The sequence below is a fragment of the Cnephaeus nilssonii genome, assembly GCF_951640355.1.
Source record: "Cnephaeus nilssonii genome assembly, chromosome: 13".
Lineage (NCBI taxonomy): Eukaryota > Metazoa > Chordata > Mammalia > Chiroptera > Vespertilionidae > Cnephaeus > Cnephaeus nilssonii.
Genome location: NC_137084.1, coordinates 75,458,280 through 75,467,150, shown reverse-complemented (window position 1 = coordinate 75,467,150; position 8,871 = coordinate 75,458,280). Strand labels below are relative to the sequence as shown.

The 8,871-nt window shown below is 45.2% G+C and overlaps 1 pseudogene across 1 annotated transcript; it reads left to right on the top strand.

Moving 5' to 3' along the window:
- Positions 1 to 3,691: 3,691 nt before the first annotated feature.
- On the top strand, positions 3,692 to 4,609 carry LOC307110349 (lysine-rich coiled-coil protein 1-like; annotated as a pseudogene). Its single transcript has one exon. The product of its transcript is annotated as a lysine-rich coiled-coil protein 1-like (transcript).
- Positions 4,610 to 8,871: the final 4,262 nt, after the last annotated feature.

Here is an 8,871-nt window from a genome sequence, read left to right as displayed (position 1 = left end):
TAGATAATTCCACAGAAAATATCAAATGAGCAATCTCCACAGTAACAATAGCAGTTAACACACAGCACATCTCTACATGTTGACTTGGAAATTCCACTTTGGAGATACTGTCTTATAAAAATAATACCAATGTATAAGTATATATGTGCTTATTTCACTTTTGGTTGTAATGACATAAAATTAGAACACACCTGACTGTCCACCTCAAGACACATCATACTTAAAATGCCAAAGGTCAGAGACAAAAAGAGAAGTTTAAAAGAAGCAAGAGAAAAGCAGTTAGTTAGCTACAAGGGAGCTTCCATATGTTTGTCAGCTGATTTTTCAACTTGGCAGGTCAGAATGGACTGGCAAGAAATATACAAAGTGATGAAGAGCAAGGACCTACAACCAAGATTACTCTACCCAGCAAAGCTATCATTTAAAATTGAAGGTCAGGTAAAGAACTTCCCAGACAAGAAAAACCTAAAGAAGTTCATCACCACCAAACCAGTATCACATGAAATGTTAAAGGGTCTTCTTTAAGAAGAAAAAGGAGAAGAGAAAAGATAAAAAATATGAACAATGAAAAGGCAATAAATACATATCTATCAGCAACTGAATCTAAAAAACAAATAATCAGAACAGAAACAGACTCATAGATATAGAGAATATTTTGATAGTAGCCAGATAGGGATGGTAAAAAAGGTGAAGGGATTATGAAGTACAAATTGGTAGTTACAGAATAGTGATGGGGATATAAAGTACAGCATAGGGAATATAGTCAATAATATTGTAGTAACTATGTATAGTGTCAGATAGATATAAGATTTATCAGCATGATCAGTTAGCAAGTTATATAATGTCTAACCACTGGATTGTACACCTGAAGTTCATATAATATTGTATGTCAACTGTAATTGAAAAATAAAAAATAATTTAAAGTAAAAAAAACAACAACAAAGAAACAAGGAAGGAACCTAGAGTCAGGCCAGGAAGGCAAACTGAAGGAATGAAATGTGCTCACTAGTTCCTCCTGACAGCTGACCAACAGTGGGAATGAGAACAGAACTGGGGTTCAGAATGGTGAAGAAACTGGGATTAGTTCATAAAAAATCCTGATCTTAGAGGGCCAGGAGAACAAGAAACAGCAGGTGGGTGTGCAAATATGAAGATTCCAGAATCAGAATAGCCTGGGTTTGAAAATTCTGGCTGTTTCACTACCTGTGAGGGTGGGCAGATGCCTCATTCTATCTTGTCTTGTCAAATGGAAATAATGATCTTCACCTTCTAGGTTTGATGAAAGGAGCAAAGGAATGATGTATATAAAATATATACTGTAGATGCTCAACAGTGACAAGTGTTATTATTAGCATCTCTGTGTACATATACCCATTCACAGCAGGTGCTCAGCAACGATGACCATCATCATTAGTGCAGTGTTTTTCTAGTTTTCCCTGGAGATGAAAAGGGAGAGAGAAGCTTGCTTCTGTCCTCTTTGCTTTCTGTCCCACAAACCCTTGTGCTTCATCTTTTATTGTTTCTGCATGCAGCTGAGGAATGCATCCCTTAGACAGCTTAAATGGCAGGAAGCCAGGAAAAGAACCCATCACAACAGTGTCCTGATAATAACTAATCTTGATTCACATATGCATCTGACTCAAGTGTGCACTGTGCCAATGGAGACATCAGGATCTGGGAACCAAGTTTCAGCATCTGGTCCAGAGTTAGATTGTGGTGTGTGTGTGTGTGTGTGTGTGTGTGTGTGTGTGTGTGTGAGAGAGAGAGAGAGAGAGAGAGAGAGAGAGAGAGAGAGAAATGCCGTGGTTACTGTGGCTATTGCTCATTTAATATTTTCTGTGGAATTATCTAGTCATTGAATTTCTAGGAATTGAGCTGCTATTTGTAACTAAGTTGACTTTTCTTTGTTCTGAATGAACATTTTTTAATGCTCTCTTTCCCTCCTAACATTTTTTCAAAATTTCAAATATACACCAAAGTTGAAAGAATTTTACAGTGAACACCCATAAGTTCAGCACCTCAATTCTACCTATCTTCAACATTTTACTATACTTATTTTTATTATGTATCATCTATCTATCTAAACCTCTAATCATCCATCAATCCAACTGCATTAGTTTCCCAGTACTGCTGCAGCAAAGTACCACAGATCAGGTGGCTTAAACCACAGACATGCACTGTCTCACAGCTCTGGAGGCTGGAAGTCTGAGATCAAAGAGTCAGCAGGGTTGGTTCCTGTGAGGGCTGTGAAGGAAGGACCTGTTCCAGGCCTTTCTCCGTGGCTTGTAGATGGCTGTCTTCTCCCTGGGCCTCTTCACATTGTCATCTTACATGTATGTCTGTGCCCAAATTTCCCTCAATTTTTTTAAAAAAATGTATTTTTACTGATTTCAGAGAGGAAGGGAGAGAGAGAGAGAGCTAGAAACATAAATGATAACAGACCTCATTCACACCCCACACTGGAGATCAAGCCCACAACCCGGGCATATGCCCTGACCAGGTGTTAAACCTTGACCTCCTAGTTCATAAGTCGACACCCAATCACTGAGCCATGCTGGCTGGGCCAAATTTTCTTCTTTTATAAAGACACCAATCATATTGGATTTGCCCCCCCCCCCCTCCCTCACCACCAATGACCTGATTTTAACTGTATGACCTCTGTAATGACTCTGTCTTCAGATATTGTCACTTCAAAGGCACTTGTAACATGTGGATTTTGGTGGGATATAACTCAACCCATAGCATCTACTTACGTTTTGATGCATTTCAAAGTAAATTTCAGACCTTAGTTCACATCCCCCTGGATACTTCAGTGATCATATCATTAAGTAGAGCTCTATATCTGTTTATAGCTTTTTAATGTAAAATTTGCATATAATAAAAGATTCAAATAAAAGGGACAGAAAGTGGGAGAGAAGGCTGGTTTGTTTCACACATAGGTAGAGTTAAGAAGGAGGCAATATCACGATATTCAAAATGTTATTCACGAAAATCAAAGTGATGATCCTTGGGTTCATGTAGTTCAGTCCTAGAGGCATTTACATCAGACACCAGCTCTGAGAGGCTGTATGGCTGCTGTCATCCACCTGTATCCCACAGGCTGACCTGGTTGGATGGGCGAAGCAGCAGGGGAGGGTAGAGCCTGGGAATCAGAGCGGTTGTTTGTGGATCCCCTCACCTATAGGATGAGCTACCCTAACCACCCCAGAAAGAAGAAAGCCTCCTGTATTTTAAAGACCCTTGAAACCTCTTCCCTACTGCTTGCCACCCTGTCTCTTTCAAAAGGACAACTTTATCCCTCACATGCTCACAGTCTTTATGGTCAGAGAAGTCTTCCCTGGGTCATGGTGTCAGCGACAGCCAGTCAGCTGCTGCTGGTAGCAGCAACTTCCCCTCAGGAATCCTGGTCTCCGCCTCCTCCTCCCACCCTGCCTGCTCAGTGGTGGAGCTGTCGTCCCTGCCTCTCTGTCACCTCCACCTGGACCTATCCCCCGGCCAGAGGCTTGGCAGGGAGAGCGACAGTAGTTGTAGATGCAGGCCCCTGCCCCTCAAATGCTCCCCAGTTGTTGCACAGTCTCACTGTTTGGGGAAAGTTTATGCTAGAAAACTAAAGGCAATTAACTTGTGCATATGATCAGATTTCTCCACCAAGTTCTCAGCCTGATAAGGAAAATCCCTTGTTGCCAACCTAATGGAGCATTCAAAGAAGACATCTGACTCTTTTCAAGATGAACTTGAAGATTATATCACAGTGCAGAAAGCCAGAGGCTTAGAACCAAAGACTTGTTTCAGACAGATGAGAGAGGGCTATTTGGAAACCTGTAGGTACAAAGAAGAGGTTGATTTCAGACCCAGGTACAGAATGTTTGATCAAAGACTCCCAACTGAAACCATCCAGACCCACCCAAGACCATGCAATATTTCACAAACTGGAAAACCAGTTACCTCAGTGCCTACCAGCTCATGACAGCAGGCTGAGAGTAGACTCCCCGAGCTACTGTCAATTCACCAGGCACTGTTTCTCAGAAAAACCAGCACCCCTGAACTGTAGTCAGAAAGAGTATAATTACAGCTCATACAGTATAGAATCTAGAGTTTGCAAGCACCTCTCAGAAAACAGTACCAATGCCCATAAAGCCAGTCACAAATGGATACAGCAGAAGAGAAAACAGCACCCAGAAGAAGGCAGCGAGAAATCAAGGAAAAGCAGTCCAAGCAAAGAGGAAAAAAAATGTGACTAAATAGATTTAGACAAACACAAGAGCACCCAAAACAGCAAAACAGAGGTAGAAACAGGATTAGTACAAAAAAGCTTAAGAATTGAAGGGAGAGAAAAAGAGGAGATGTAGCCTCTAAGAAAGAGGATCATATGCATAGAAGAGAGAAAAAGGAACAAGGCAACGAAAGGGCAGAGGAGGAAATGCTCTGGGACCAGTCTATCCTGGGCTTTTGAAGCTCTTGAGTTGATTCTCCTGAGGTTAAACTGAAAAATCATTGAGGCGCCTGGTTTTATGATGTTCATGTTCATGGCACTTTTCTCATGGAAACAGGCACTTTCACTTCTAACAAAGGCCAGGGGAACAGGGAGTATTTAGGCCTTGGCTGGGTAGCTCAGTTGGTTGGAATGTGGTCTCAATAAGCCAAGCTTTCAGGTTCCATCCCTGTCAGGGCCCATATGGGAAGCAACCAATGAATGCACAAATAGGTGCAGCAACAAATTGATCTCTCTCTCTCTCTCTCTCTCTCTCTCTCTCTCCCTTCTTCTCTCTCTCTCTTCCTTCCTCTCTCTCTCTCAAATAAATAAATAAATTTTAAAACAAGAAAAGTCTTTTCTGACGTTCACTGGCCATTGTACTGCTCTGTTAAACTCTCTTTCCTTGATAGGAGCAGGAAACAGGAAGGCACCCTTCTCTGAATAAAGCACTCCTAACAGGACTGCAGGACACCTCTTCAGCTTTCCATGTAAAAGTCCCAACCTCAGAGGGTGCCTAACAGCTCTGCCCTAAACACGAGCAAGCGGCCTGTCCTGCCCCAGCCTTACCCTACCCTTCCATCCACTACCTCCCACAGAGGAGGGAGAACAGACAGCATCTGCTGCAGGACTCAAGTCTGTGTTACCAGCCGCAGTGGCCTTGGAGGGTGGTTATTGAAAGCATCCCTCTCCTTGAAAGCCGGCCAGCTCTTTAGGCTGAGCCACTTCCTTCCCATTACCCAATGCTGAAGTTGAAGTTTGATTTTATGTCCATTGGAGGAATTCTGCCTCCACAGCTTTACCATTCAAGGCTGCTGCCCTGGGTTGGCCCTTCCCATTATGTCTATTGCATAACAAGCTCCTTTGTTCCTGGCTAAGTGTCAATATTACTCAAATGTGACAACGCTCCCTCTGTTCTCCTCCGGACACATCAGCGTCAGCCTTTCCATACCACCCCACCATGCAAACCAAATCAGCAGGAGCCTGCTGGAAATTGATTTGTGATGCTGGAGATACTTGCTCTGGATGCTAAAGAAATGCCTATTATTGGCACCTTCTCTTGACTGTTTCAATATTGCTGAAGGCCCTGTTGCTTTGTCAGCCCCACAAGTAATGAGCTGTTACGCGTTACCTACTTCTGCCAATTGCATGGTCATTTCTGGACTCACTTAAGTTTCCCTGGAGCTATAGATTGCCAAGCTAGGAGTAACCTGAAGAGGTCATTGGGTCTACCCTCCTCCAACTTCCTGGCTAACTGAACCACCTATCTATCCACTGTCCAAGAGAAGGGGGCATCTATTATCCCTTCAATCCTCATAAGATCCCCAATGAATGAGGTGTTCCATTCCCATTTCACAGACTTAAAAAAGAATGTTTGAAAGGAACACAAGGCTAGTAAATGGTGAACTGGCTAGGAATCCAGATTTAAGAGTAATTTTATTCCCCCAGACTAGCCCTGAAGATTTAGAGAAAACAGTTCAAGGTCATCTTCTCTTCCTCTGCTTTTCAGCTACCCTTGACAAAGAGGAATAGGGCTTGAACAGAGAGCTTTGGTCACAGAAACCACCAGAATCTCAAGTCTTACCTCTGTGGAGCAAAAAGGGAAGGGGGCTGGGAGCGGGGCAGTAAGCATGACTGATTTGAGCTAGCAGCAAATCCTCAAGACTGTGTTGAGAGCACAGTCCCTGAAGCCAGGGCTTTTCTTCACTACCCTCGATGGGGAAGGAAAAGAGAGGCACTGTGATGTGCAGACTCACTGGTCCCCAGCCCGAGCTGCAGTATCCCATTGAGGTCTCCTGACAGAGCGGCCGCCAGGCTGCGGAGCCTGGGTTACAGGTGGGGGACTGCAGGACTTCCTTGGAGAAGTCGCTGGATGCCCCCAGGACTGTGCCCATCCTTTGCCTGCCTCTTTCTGTGAGACAAGGCTCTCTGAGTTTGAGGAGCAGGGCTGCCTTTCTAAGCTGGAGTACAGGGGGTAACCTCCCCCATTTTGATTCCCAACTCCCAAACATCCCTGCTAATGCCTTATGGGACATATGAATTTGGGGGTGGGCTTGGCTGTGTCTTAGTCCATTCGGGCTGCTATAACAGAATACCACAGGCTGGGTGGCTTATCAACAACAGAAATTTATTTCTTATAGTTCCAGAGACCATAAGTTTAAGACTATAGTGCCTTTTTGTTGGGTTCTGGTGAGAGCTTACTCCCAGATTTCAGATAGCCAACTTCTTCTATCCTCGTGTGGCAGAAAGAGAGCGAGGAAGCAAGTTCTCTCCTGACTCTTAAAAGGACAATAATCCCATTCAGGAGGACTCCACCCTCATGAGTTCATTTAACCCTAACTACCTCCCCAAACCCCCACCTTCTAATATCATCACATTGGGCGGTAGGGGTTCAACACTGAATTTGGGGAGAACACAAATATTCGGTCTACCACAGCTGGAAGGTTTTTTACTTTCCTTTTGTGTTTTCTGCTTGCCACAAGAGCTATTCCCTTAGCCAGGCTCTCTCATTGTGTTTGGAGAGGTAAGCTCATCTGAAAAACATTGGAGGTTGTGTCCCCAGGCTTTGCATCCACTCTGTGCCCCTCCTCCCACCCACCAAAGGGTGCCTCAGTCTGTGGCTTGGGAAAAGCATAAAACCAGCTGGGCTACCAGGACATAGAGAAGGCAGAGTACAAGGGGAGGTGGAGACCCGAGGGTGAGGGATGGGAGAGAGAAAGGCAGGAGAAAGAGGAAGCTAGAGGAAAGAGTGGGGGAGGAAAGAGTGGGGGAGGAAAGAGAGGAAGTGGAAAGACAGAAGAGGGGGAGGACAATAGAAGCAAGGAAGGAATAGAGGGGGAGAAAGGCGGAGATGATAGCAAGTGCTTGCTATGGGAACCCCATCCATTGGTTGCGGGCCACACTGTGTGTTTCTGGGCTGCTGCTCGCTCAGGCCTGGCTGAAGCTGACAATGATTTTCCTGGGGTGATCCAGGCTGAGCAGTAGAAAATAGAGGCTGTTCCAATAGTACTGATAATATTAATAAATAAAAGAGCTAATGTCGACGGTAATTGGGTTGAAAGAAAAGCTCACTTCAGTGAGAGGGAAGCCATTCCAATGCCCATTTGACTTTAATTTGTGTCTAGTAAGGAAATGTTAAACGCTTAGTAACTGAATTTTCACGCTAGAAGGAACCTGGAGCCTCTCAGAGGCTGTCAGCCACTCATTTCACAGTGAAGGCTCAGAGAGAGTACGTGATTTTCTTAACACAGCCCTGCAAGTTAATAGCAGAATCTGAGCCGGGAAATCTTACCTCCCAATTTGAGAGGCAGCTGCATGCTGCTGAGAGCCCGAGCTCTTACCCCAGCTTCCCTCTCGGCCCAGCAGGAGAGGCGTGCTCTTTTAGGGTCTCCTCCATTGAGAACTGATGCAATGGAAGAACAAAGTCACTTCTCCCTTGAGTGCAGAGGGGTTCACTGGGAGCCGCCCTTCCTGCTGAGAGCGGTACCATAAGAACAAAACTACAGCAGCTCACGATCCCAAGAAGCCACAGCTCAGAGCGCTTGGCTCAAGGGGAAACGTTCCCTAAAGTATTCCAGCCCCACCACAAAGACTTGAGACGTCTGCCCGCCACGTGGTGCCAGGCCAGTGTTGTTTTTTTTCCTACTCACCCAGGCCCAGCCTTCTTCCTCCTCCATCAGCCCGGCCATATAGACCTGCACTATCTCATACGGTAGCCACTAACATGGCTATTTACATTGAAATTCATGACATGAAACAAAATTTAAAAGTCAGTTCCCTCTCCTAGTCACACTCCAAGTGTGGCCTATAAGCCAGTGGCTGCCCTAATGGGCAGCAGAATCCAGAACATTCCCATCCCTGCAGAAAATGCCATTGGACACTGGCAGTAAAAGGCCCACTTCTGTAGTTTGGCTGTTCTTTGTATGTTTGTCTTGCTGTTTCTACTGGAAACTGCTGTAAGCCCAGCTGGGGGCAGGTGCAGGCCCCTGCCTGGCCGTGGCGTGCCCTGCAAACCCGGGAAGGTGTATGACCCCGTAGAGCTGCTGCTGTGCCTCCTTTCAGAGCAGCGGACGAGTAGGAAGAGGAGACTCCGCACTGCCTGCAGGGGCTGACGTGGTCTCTTTCCTCACCATCATCTCTGACTTCCTCTGTTCCTCCCCAGTGTCCCTGGTGACTAAAGGCTAAGTGGCTTGAACAGCAACTCAGGCTCTCAGGTCCTGCTGAATTGAGCTGAGCACTGGATTTATCACCCACTTCCAAATTGACTCATCCCTCTTCCCCCTTCATGGTTTATTCCTCCATACCATGACCTCAATTTCCAATCCAATATAGGGACTAACAACCAGGCAGCAACCACAGTGACCTGCACATTGGAATCCAAAAAGAAAAGGCCAGGCTCA